Genomic DNA, 12,864 nt, shown 5'->3' with positions numbered 1-12,864 from the left:
TGACATCACAAGTTTGAGTTTTAGCACTCCAGTTTATGGATTTGGGAGAGAGTTATCCATGTTTGCTAATATTCCGGGACTGTCTTAGACCATACAAATAACGTGTTTGGATTTTGAAAACGGGCGCAGTTGCCCTTTAATTGCCAGTGTGAAAAAGAGGAATTATTACACAGAGCAAAACCCATTTCAATGTTTAAATAGGCACCAGAAAAATGTTTTAAGCAAGACTTTAAGAATTGTGAGCCTATCCTTTGAATTTCTGGAATACGTCTTTAATTGGTGTCACTTCCATCACACGGGGAAGAAATGTACCAAAATAGAGGTAGATGAAGCCGACAACAAAAGCATTACATTACTGTGTCATCCCAAACTGCACCAACCATGCACTGGGGATTCAATATTAAAGAATGTCTTTTCCTTTATGTAGTTGTTTGTGTTTTTAATACTCAGATGGGTAAGATGAGAGATGAAGGGCAGGCAAAGAAGAGTTGAAAAAAAGTGCAAAGAAATGAGTGAAAAATGGAGCTGAGAGAGATAGATCCTCTGTCTTGTTTAAAATGAAGGTGTACATCTGGACACACGCGTGCACACACTGCCGCACACACACACGTGCACACGCACACAAATACACACATAGGATGAGACCTGCAGAGAGTATATGATTAACTGTTCTGTCAGAACTGAGAACTCTCTGGGGCGGGAAGGGCAGAGGAGGGGGAGGAACGGAACAGAGGAGAGGATGAATTGGAAAGGGATGGAGGAGCATTAGGAGGGAGGCTGAGGTCTCTGGGGTCTCTGAAAGGAGGTCTCGTGGGTTTGGGGAGCCGAGCAAGAGCCAACTGTTGCTCCTGCAGCACTTGTGTGTGTGTTTCTTTTCAGAGTGCACGTGCAAGTGTGTGTGTGTATGTGTTTTTGTGAGGGTCCCTCTCCCATGACACTTCCGCAAAACGGACTATCTCCCTTGCAATCTATATGCAGAGCAGAATGGGCAGTATGGAATGCAGTTGCTGATTAGGTGAATGATTGTGTGTGTCTGTGTGTGTGTGTGTGTCCGCGTGTGTGTGTGTGTGTGTGTGTGTGTGTGTGTGTGGCCCTTATCACAATTCTGCAGCGCAATACAGTCAGAATGGCCGCCTGGATCTCTCTCTTTTTCAACAAATCAGGATGGCAAACGTGTAGCTGCGGGTACACACACACTCACACGCTCGCACACACACACACACACACACACACACACACACACACACACAGCGCGACTCCTCTATTTTCTCCCATTCGTCACAGAGCTTGTTGTTCTAATGCCGTGGATAGGTCTGCGTTCAGGGTCCCCATGCTGGGCGGCTCTGCTCATAATGACTGGCGTCTCAACATTTCTCACCAACTGTGGGGGAATAGACTGACGGTTAGACGTTGATGGAAGAAAAATGGTTGAAAACATATTCAGCAAACACAAACGGTCACAAATTTTGTAGTTGATGCAGCTTCTTGTTATCAAAGCAGCAGTGAAGTTATTGTGTGTCTTTACATTTGAAGTTGTTGGGAGGTGCTTTTAAAGGAACAGTGTGTAAAGTGTAGGGGGATTTAGTGGCATCTAGTGGTGAGGATTGCAGATTGCAACCAGCTAAAACATCTCTAGGTTAGAGTTCCCTCAGTGTTAATTGTTAAGGAGGTTTTAACAGTGAACTAAATTATCTGCAGAGGTCTCTTCATTACAAAAACAAATGGTACCAGTGATTTAAATCAATAAAAACATTAAATAAAGCAGTTTCAGTGTTTCTCCAACACTGTTTGGCACGTTACAGTCTGGCCGCCAGCCCAACACCCAATAATGTAAACTTACCTATCTTCTCTGATAACTTAATGTGTGCTTACCTTATTTCAGATCTAGAAGTGAATTTTCCACAGCGGTCTCTTCCTATTCAAAACAATTTCAAAATTCAATCCAACAACAATGATTTGTCTATTCTCAGCTGTTGTAGAAAGATGATGGTGGTACATGGCCACCTCCACAGATGAGGACGGACAACCTACTCCCTGTGTAGATATACACTCAACGGCCACTTTATCAGGTACACCTTGCTAGTACCAGCATGTTCAAAAAACCAGTTTGAGATGATTTGAGCTTTGTGACATGGTGCGTTATCCTGCTGGAAGCAGCCATCAGAAGATGGGTACACTGTGGTCATAAAGGGATGGACACGGTCAGCAACAATACTCAGGTAGGCTGTGGTGTTTAAACCATGCTCAGTTGGTGCTAAGGGGCCCAAAGTGTGCCAAGAAAATATCCCCCACACCATTACACCACCACCACCAGCCTGAACCGTTGACACAAGGTAGGATGGATCCATGCTTTCATGGTGTTTACACCAAATTCTGACCCTACCATCTGAATGTCGCAGCAGAAATCCAGACTCATCAGACCAGGCAACGTTTTTCCAATCTGCTATTGTCCAGTTTTGGTGAGCTGACAGGAGTGGCACCTGGTGTGGTCTTCTGCTGCTGTAGCCCATCTGCTTCAAGGTTCAGAGATGGTCTTCTGTAGACCTTGGTTGTAACCAGTGGTTATTTGAGTTACTGTTGTGTTTCTATCATCTTGAACCAGTCTGGCCATTCTCCTCTGACGTCTGGCATCAACAAGGAATTTTCGCAGAGAGAACTGCCGCTCACTGGATATTTTTAATCCCAGTAGATCAGCAGTTTCTGAAACACTCCGACCAGTTTGGCACCAACAACGATGCCACGTTCAAAGTCACTTAAAACCAACATTTTTTCCCCATTCAGATGCTCGGTTTGAACATCAGCAGGTCATCTTGACCATGTCTACATGCCTAAATGCATTGAGTTACTTACACATGATCGGCTATTTGTCTTAACCAGCAGTTGAACAGGTGTACCTAATAAAGTAGCCAGTGAGTGTAAATGGCTTATTCTTTATTTTAAGGTAAAAAAACCACTATTCTTATTTTCAGGTGATTATACACCAAAGAAAACATACATATTGTATTATATATTTAATTTCTGCCAATATATCTCACTTAATCCTACACAGTGGACCTTCAAGGTGCTGAACATAGCGCAAAGCTCAAGGGGGGAAGGAAAGTTAATCTCTGGAAACCTGCAGCCAGCAGAGAGAGCGTGGAGATTATATACAATGCTACCCCAATCCCCCAAACACACACACACAAACATCCACACTTGCAAAAACCACAGCTCTGTAATGAATTTGAACACAGCTGATAATGCCCTCCTCTTTATTGTTTGATGAAAACATCATGTAGCATCCTTTGTAACAGAGACAACACGAGACTCAATTAACACATTGGTATCAAAAATATGTTCAGTTATCACTCTCTTTCTCTCTCTCAAGCTGTGTTTGCCGCTCACAAGCTTCTCCCCCATCTCTCTTCTTCCTCTCTGCTGAAGTGTCTTCTCGCATGTAACCACAGACTTCCAAAGCACTTCACCCCACTTTAGATCCAGAATAGCGCAGTTCTACATGGTTCTTCTAGCTGCTGAATGTCACTTATGAAAGGGTATTGTTTGCCCACTTCAGCTGATATGGCCTCGGAGCTGTAAATCACCAGTTACTACTTAGCTTACTAACGCTCCATTCAGGAGCCGGGCACAATAGATCCACAACACATTCATTCACCGGCTCTCCCACTCCCGCCCTCCTGCTATTCAACCTTACTCTCCTCCCGCGCTCTCCCTCTTTCTCTCTCCTCCCTCCTGCTACGCTAAGCTGTTTTCTCTCTTTCCCTTTCTTTCTTCTGTATTTCTCCCCCCGTCAATTTTGCCTTTCTAGTTCCTGATGTGGTTTTGTCTGCTGTGGGGGCCAACAGTTTCCCATGCACCTGCCAGGTCATAGATATGTCAGAATGCACACACATGCACGCGCACATATACAGGCACAAAGTTAATTGAAGCCTCTAAAAGTTGAAAGAATCTGCTCATCTTGTGGATGAATTTTACCCACAGTCACTGTTGTGTTCGTGAAAGGCCGAGACACAGAGACAGAGAGATCCAAACTGCACCACAGAGAGATGCATCACTCCTGATTGGTCTTGACATTTCAACAATCTTTCCTTATTGGCTGTGGCACTTCAAGAGTATGCAGTTTCACTCCCTATCTGTTGGGTGTTAAGGCTGTGATAACCACACACAAACTCACATATGCGCACACAAACACGCATGCAAAGAACACCAGCATTAACTGTCAGACGCAATCACCTCAAAGTATGCTCTGTGTCCATGCGGCAGGTAAGAGCAAGGGGAGGAGAGAGAGAAAAGAAAGGGGGAAAGAGATAGAAAAAGAGAAGGAGAGAGAGAGAGAAAGAGAGAGAGAGAGAGAGAGAGAGAGAGAGAGAGAGAGAGAGAGAGAGATGCCAAGCAGTGATTTATGACCTGAAAAGACAGATTAACTCCACTGGCTGCCTAACTGGCCCTGAAACAAGCTGAATTACAGCCCAGACCAGAAGGAGAGGAGAGGTAGAGAAATGAAGGAAGAATGAAACGGAAAGGTCAGTAGCATGGCAGGATTGAGAGAGAGTGTAGACGACAAGATGGAGGAGCAGATTGGTATGGAGGAACTCAAAAATGAAAAGGTCAGAGGTAAAGAGGAAAAGATAGATTGAAGACTGCAGGGGGGCATAAAGATCGAGAGGGGTGAGCATTGTCCAAAAAGAGACACCAGAACATGTGGATTTCATATTTGGCCCTTAAAGTTTGTGTGATCCGATGAACCCTATCAAACCGTATGTATCAGATCAGATCCCATTTCCCTTTGCATGCTGCGAAAATGCAGGGTTAGGGTCAACCCTATTTCACCTGCTTGGTGGCACGAGGTGAAAGGCCAGCATATGGTGTGTGAGCAATTCACACAAATCATTTGAAGCTAAAGCCCCCCTGATCCAACCCCAGCCCAGCCTCCCAGTGAGCTGCACCAAGGCAATTTTCTGTTCAGAGGACAGAGGAGAGCAGAGAAAACAGATTTCAGATCTCAGTAAAGAGACTCACTATGATGCTTTACTCATTTGACAGACAGTGTTAAACTGACTCGTAGGGCTGGACGCTTTTCTTGATTACATGATTTTTGTTGCTCATTATGCTTACTGAGGTAAGATTCTTCATAAGCCCCAAGGTTGTTTTTTTTTTAAATCTGCACCTGCACAACTTCTTCTTCATTTGTTGTTGTAATTCTGTTATATTGTTTTGTGCAAAAAAAAAAAAAACCTAAAGAAAAGGCTAAGCTTTTGCTCTCTCTGCAAATGAAATGGAGTCACTGGTGGACAAATGGGATGTTCAATCATGGGACTTTGGTCAGAAGTGGTCCAGTCTTGTTTCATTTTAAATTATGGTTATATGAACTGGTCACACCAGCATTTAAAATGGCACAATTATATAATTGTGATGGCACTGCCACAGGCACTTTTGAGGATTTGCAGACAAAGCAAATGTGTGCAATTTAAAATGAAGGTCAACTCCGGTGACCAGAGAGTCCAAAATGGAGGGAGCCATCATAGCTTATTAGCTGTGTTTCAAATTGCACTTTTATTTAACCTCTTAAACTGCTCCACAAAAGAGCAAAACATGTGCTTTGAATAAACCATGAGAACATATTGTCTAGCCAGCTCCTGATGGGGTTATTCCCATGTTCCCAGAGTCCCATGTCTCTTGATATAAACTACCATTAGTCATTTTCTCAGATGAACTCTGCACGATGTCCAGAGAATCAGGTCTGGACATTGTCCAGAGTTTCTCTTTCATATACAGTACAGGCCAAAAGTTTGGACACACCTTCTCATTCAATGCGTTTTCTTTATTTTCATGACTATTTACATTGTAGATTCTCACTGAAGGCATCAAAACTATGAATGAACACATGTGGAGTTATGTACTTAACAAAAAAAGGTGAAATAACTGAAAACATGTTTTATATTCTAGTTTCTTCAAAATAGCCACCCTTTGCTCTGATTACTGCTTTGCACACTCTTGGCATTCTCTCCATGAGCTTCAAGAGGTAGTCACCTGAAATGGTTTTCCAGCAGTCTTGAAGGAGTTCCCAGAGGTGTTTAGCACTTGTTGGCCCCTTTGCCTTCACTCTGCGGTCCAGCTCACCCCAAACCATCTCGATTGGGTTCAGGTCCGGTGACTGTGGAGGCCAGGTCATCTGCCGCAGCACTCCATCACTCTCCTTCTTGGTCAAATAGCCCTTACACAGCCTGGAGGTGTGTTTGGGGTCATTGTCCTGTTGAAAAATAAATGATCGTCCAACTAAACGCAAACCGGATGGAATGGCGTGTCGCTGCAGGATGCTGTGGTAGCCATGCTGGTTCAGTGTGCCTTCAATTTTGAATAAATCCCCAACAGTGTCACCAGCAAAACACCCCCACACCATCACACCTCCTCCTCCATGCTTCACAGTGGGAACCAGGCATGTGGAATCCATCCGTTCACCTTTTCTGCGTCTCACAAAGACACGGCGGTTGGAACCAAAGATCTCAAATCAAAGCACAGATTTCCACTGGTCTAATGTCCATTCCTTGTGTTTCTTGGCCCAAACAAATCTCTTCTGCTTGTTGCCTCTCCTTAGCAGTGGTTTCCTAGCAGCTATTTGACCATGAAGGCCTGATTCGCGCAGTCTCCTCTCAACAGTTGTTCTAGAGATGGGTCTGCTGCTAGAACTCTGTGTGGCATTCATCTGGTCTCTGATCTGAGCTGCTGTTAACTTGCCATTTCTGAGGCTGGTGACTCGGATGAACTTATCCTCAGAAGCTGTGGTGACTCTTGGTCTTCCTCTCCTGGGTCGGTCCTCATGTGTGCCAGTTTCGTTGTAGCGCTTGATGGTTTTTGCGACTCCACTTGGGGACACATTTAAAGTTTTTGCAATTTTCCGGACTGACTGACCTTCATTTCTTAAAGTAATGATGGCCACTCGTTTTTCTTTAGTTAGCTGATTGGTTCTTGCCATAATATGAATTTTAACAGTTGTCCAATAGGGCTGTCGGCTGTGTATTAACCTGACTTCTACACAACACAACTGATGGTCCCAACCCCATTGATAAAGCAAGAAATTCCACTAATTAACCCTGATAAGGCACACCTGTGAAGTGGAAACCATTTCAGGTGACTACCTCTTGAAGCTCATGGAGAGAATGCCAAGAGTGTGCAAAGCAGTAATCAGAGCAAAGGGTGGCTATTTTGAAGAAACTAGAATATAAAACATGTTTTCAGTTATTTCACCTTTTTTTGTTAAGTACATAACTCCACATGTGTTCATTCATAGTTTTGATGCCTTCAGTGAGAATCTACAATGTAAATAGTCATGAAAATAAAGAAAATGCATTGAATGAGAAGGTGTGTCCAAACTTTTGGCCTGTACTGTACATGTAGCATTCAACAGAAGATTGTCTGTATCAGAAACGTTCTTACCAATTGGAAATACTCTTTGGTTCTGGTGAGTGGTGGCATCTGGGTAGAGCGTGCAGGAGGCAGGACATGATGTGGACTACATCTAAGTCTTGTTGCCAATTCATAATTTGGTCATGGACACCAGCGTCTCTTGCCAACCTTGTCTTACTCCGAAGTCGTCAAAATCTGGCCCTTGGGCAGTGACTTCAGACACTGACGAAAAAAACCATCCTTTAACGTTGTTATGATACGCGGCTGATTACCATTATAATTTAACGGTGCTCGGCAACATCAGTGGGAAACACGGTGGGACAAGAAAGTTAAGGTGGCGAAGGTCTGAGTAGGGCGGGCGGTAGGGGTTGTGGATGAGTCCAACAAACACCAACTTTCACCTGGGAGAGCACTGTTCACGTCCTGTGAACTGTTCTTTTATCCTAAACCCAACCATGTATTGTTGTTGGAAGGAGAAAAAAAAAAGTCAGTTCGCGTTGTTGTACTGATGTAGAGCATTGTTTTGAAAGAGACTGTATGAAAATGGTAAATTTCCTATGAAAACAGAAGTGTATTTTGAAAGAAGACAATACATGTAACAGGCAGAACTTGACCAAGGTCCCAGAACCTCAACAACTAATGAACCAAGGGTGCCTTTCACATCGTATCAGGATGTGGGAAGGTCTATGATCAAACGTCAATATTAGATCAGACCAGAGTGAGAATGTGTTGTTGGATGACTTCAACTTCGGCCCTTACCGGCAGAAGTTCCAAAAACTTCATCTCTCCAGTTAGACATTTTCTTGTCAGCTTTGTGTAAATGACCCTTCTCCTTGACCCTCATGTGTTTGTTTTCTTCCAGTTTTGCGTGAATCATATAAACTTCATCAACATGCCCACTCGCTCACTTTGAATTCTCCAGGAAAATGACCTCCTCTATTTACACACGGTCTGAATTGTATATAATGGACTTTTCCCTATGAAGTTGGCAGGATAAAGTCTGTTTCAGTCCAACTGATTCGGACATTTGTGTTCACAGCTCCTCCAGGTGATGTCTAGATAATTTCAAGTCTGCAGTGTAAGATGTGAAGGTGGTTATTGTAAGAGACTGGTAAGGGATACAGACGTTTCAAATGCACTTTGAATGGTAAAATCCCTTCAGCCACTGCAGAGACATCAATGCATAAAGTCAAGAAAATGGTCTTGCCCACAAAGTTGAGGACATAGGTTTCAAGGAGTATAACATCAGTAGGCTATAAGCTGTAGGTGGGTGATTCCAGCATAATGACCATGGGAAACATACATTGACCATTTGACATAGGGAAAAATACTAAGAACATAAAACCCTTTGAAAGGTCTCCTTAATGAGTTATAATAGGATACTGAGCTGGGGAACATAGGACCCCGTGAGCATAGATATGCTCCTCTACTGAGCTAACGAGCTTGCTAACTGGCAGTTAGCAAGCACTTAAAAAACTTGTTCGCTCTGACAGACTTTACCCCTGTCTAATGAATCTCTATTGAATAAAATGACAAAACATCCTAAGCTCTCTCAATCACTCATTTGTTAGACTGTTTACAGTGAACACATCTGCGCAGTAATCTGCATTGCTAAATCCTACACAAGTAGATGTGTGCGGCTACTGGGTTTTCATGGCACAGGTTATTCTGTCAGCTGAGACAACCACAGGCAATCATGTTAAAGATTACGAAAAGTACAAGCTTAAGCTAAGGCAGCTAGTAATCCCGTGATGCACGGGGAATTCAATTAGACAGAAGGAAAGACATATGAGAAGAGCTTCTTAGCTACTGAGAAAGGACCAGTGAAAATCTTTGCAATCCTGCAACACTTTCAGCACTGATATTGGGTGTTTGCTGTGTGATGCCCCTACTGTGGTAAACACTACTGGCAGCATTCACAAAATGTCCAAACTGAAATTCAAGCTCTATATTTTGTTCTGAGGCTGAGGTAAGCATTCCTTTTGTCTCTCCATTGCAGAAAACAACACATTGTCATCCCGACCTCGTCACATAGACGTTTGGTCATGGATATTCCACATCCTGATACAACGTGAAAGGTACCCTGGGTGCTTTGGTTGATGACATTCTGAGACGCCATGTCAAGTTCTGCCTGTTACATACATTGTCTCCTTTCAAAATACACTTCCAATTTCACAGGAAATTTACCGTTTACATACTGTCTCTTTCAAAATATAAGCACTATATCAGTACAACAATGCAACTTGATGTTTTTTTCCTCCAACAGCTAACGCACGTGGTTGGGTTGAGGCAACAAAAGCACATAGTTTAAGAAAAAAAGAACAGGGTTTGGTTTTATAATCTCATGGGACGCGAACACCGCTCTCCCCAGTGAAAGCTGGTGCTTGCTGGAGTCATCCACCATCCCTCCCGCCCACCCTAGATGGACTTTTGCCGCCCTAACTTTTCCTGTCCCGACGCATTTCCCTCTGACGTTGCCAAGCGCCATTTAACTATAATGGCGACTGGCTGCATATCATGCCAACGTTAATGGACACCTTTTGTTGTCAGTGTCTGACGCTGCAAGTCACTGCCCAAGCATCGGATTTCGACGACTTCGGAGTGAGACTGGGTTGCAGAAAAGCTGAGACATTAGCCCCTCTCACACATGCGCTGCAAACCTGAAATTATCTAGCCATTGCTCAAAGGAGATGTATGTGAGAACAGAAATGTTCAGATCATTTGAACCAGACAATGAACAAACTTATCTTTCCAGCTCCCTAGCTCAAAGCCCATGTAATGTCCGATTGAGCCCATGTGTGAATATAACTGTATTCACAGCCAGCAAGTGGGCGTGTTGACGACGTTTCTATCATGAGGGTTGCTGAAACTGGAAGAAAACAAACATCTGCAGTAAAGAAGAAGGGTCATTTATACAAAGATGGCAATGAAAATGTCTAAGTAAAGAGATGACGAGATTTGGGAACTTCTGTCAGTGAGGGTGATTGGTGAAATTCAAAGACAAATTCAAGGAGCAGCAACAGACGTTGTTGTTTATGACCAAATTGCAAACAGGCTACGTGCTCGTGGTGTAATCCGTGTCAAGTGCTACCTCCTTCATGCTCTACCCAGGTGCCACCCATTGCCTAAACCAAACAGAGTATTTCCAGTAGGTGAGAACGCTTCTGACACAGACAAACAAACTCCAGACAATGTCCAGACCTGATACTCTTTGCTTTATCAGGAGTTAATATGAGAAAACTGACACACTGCGTTCCCTGAGTGCATTGTGTGTTTTTGTTTGTACACACCAGAGATGTCTCATCCTGCCAAGGTGAGGGTGTGCAATATCTTACGTATTGAAGGTCATGGAAGTAGCTGTGATACCCCACTAAAAATACTGAAAATAAACTATAAATACCATGCAAACAAAAATGTCTCTTTTCTCCTCCTTGGCCTTTTCCACTCCCACTCTCTCACACACATTAACTAAACTAGCATAAACAAATGACACAGACAAGGCTATAAATACAAGCAGCTACCTCTCAGAAAACATTCAATAAGAGCTGCTGACAAATGAAGTAGCTGTTCACCAATTGCCCCAGGTCCTGTTAATGTCCCTGAAGTTTATTAACTTACTGTTTTAATGGTTATCCTGTGCCGTATTTCTGCATACACACACAAATACACATCCAGTGACATGTCTTGTTCCATTAAGCGTGAGTGTGTTTATGTGTGCCTGTGTGTGAGTTATGCGACCGGTCGCTAATTGCAGACAAATCGCTTTGCCGCACACAATCATTCCTGTTTTTTTGATGTTTAATTTCACCAGTTGATTACCGGCGGAGTTTAGCGCCGCCATTCCTCTTCCTCCGCCACCGGGACGACTCATCCGTCTTCTCACACTCTCACTGTTGCGCATACATAATGAGCTCGCTCTGACGAACAGAGGGGTGGATTTCATAAATCATGCTCTTGTTTGTAACAGCTTTCCTCTCTCTTTCCCTGTCTCTCTTTCCCTTTCAATTAAAGTAGCAGAGCCCATTCTAAATGTTGAGTGCCTAGAGACATACAGTCCAAGTAAATTATTTCCTGTATAGTTTTTCGATTTGAGGCAATTTTGCTGCCCTTCTCCCAATATCCTCCCCACTACACCTGCCAAATGACACTCCAAAACATTGGCTGGGCTTTTCTACTCACACTGAGTCTTTTATGTCTGTTGACTTTCCAATAATAAGTGCCATAAAGAGAGTGAAGTATAGACACAGCATAAGGACAGCAGTGGGCCAGGGATGAGGCTATAACATTGTTTATATCCGTGCACATACCATAGTAGATATTTCTGTGTTGTTAAATGGAACCCAGTGGGCTTTTACTGTGTATTGGTTATGACATTGTGCATCTGCTAGGTGAATAGAAACTCACATTTCTGTCACAAGCTCACACGCGAAAGTGCTGTTGTCGCTGACGAAGGCAACTGTCTTGCACAAATATATTCACACACGCACACACACACACACACACACACACACACACGAGCAAATGCTATGCATGTAAATGAAAAATGCAAGCGAAGCTTAGCATTGGTGTAATACAGTTTTTATTACTCACTGCTCTCTGTGATCGGAAAATAAACCCGGCAACTAAATTGATTTATTTGTTTTTATCACTTGCTCTGTTGCTCATCCCCTCCTCGTTGCAGATTGGATTCTCGTATAAACCCGAGAGATACACACTTTTACAACCCAATTTAAAGGCATGTTCAGAAAAATGACGGGGTGTGTGGGGTGGGTCTGTTTGCCAGTGTGTTCCATTTAGGCTCAATTTTCTTTGTAGCATGTTGTCTCTCGCTTTTCACCCTCTGTGACCTCTTTAAAAGTGCCTCCCTGGGTTAAGGAAGGAGCCAGTTCTCTGGAGGTGTTAGCGCCTCTCCCTCACAGCCCCTCTGCTAACAGGTTCACTCTCATCAGCTAAATAAATAGCACCTTTCACTGTTCCTATTCAACGCACCCCCTGGCCATATAGGTTCAGTTATACAGTGTGTTTGTGTGCATGTGTGCATGACACTCTGTGTTGCGGGAGGCAGGAAATACAGAGAACGAGCGACTGTGTTTGTGTGCAGGCATGCGCCTTTTTTTTTCTCCCTCTTGTGTTCCAAATGATGTGGTAAGTTCGCCCTTGGCATGGAGGAAATTGGTGTTCGATCCTGAGCAAGGCCGGTGTGCCTTCGGGCTAGCTATTAGCCATGTGCTAAGCTAAAAACAATGCAAATACAGGCCCAGGGTCAAGCAGAGGATCATTAACAGGCACTCAGCCTCTTCAATTATACAACAGGTGATGCATGGCAGCATTGAGGGGATGCTTACACCAATTGTTCCTCAATAAAGCTCCGGTGACACACTCACTTACCTAGCGAGGGGTCAAGGGAAGTGCACTACGCTGGGAATGTTTTGAGAGGGGGAACTGACGCTGCGGGCTATGTTA

Source organism: Epinephelus fuscoguttatus, linkage group LG3 (genome assembly GCF_011397635.1).
Source record: "Epinephelus fuscoguttatus linkage group LG3, E.fuscoguttatus.final_Chr_v1".
NCBI classification, from domain to species: Eukaryota; Metazoa; Chordata; class Actinopteri; order Perciformes; family Serranidae; genus Epinephelus; species Epinephelus fuscoguttatus.
The sequence above is the reverse complement of the archived record's forward strand: the minus strand, read 5'-3'. Positions refer to the sequence as shown.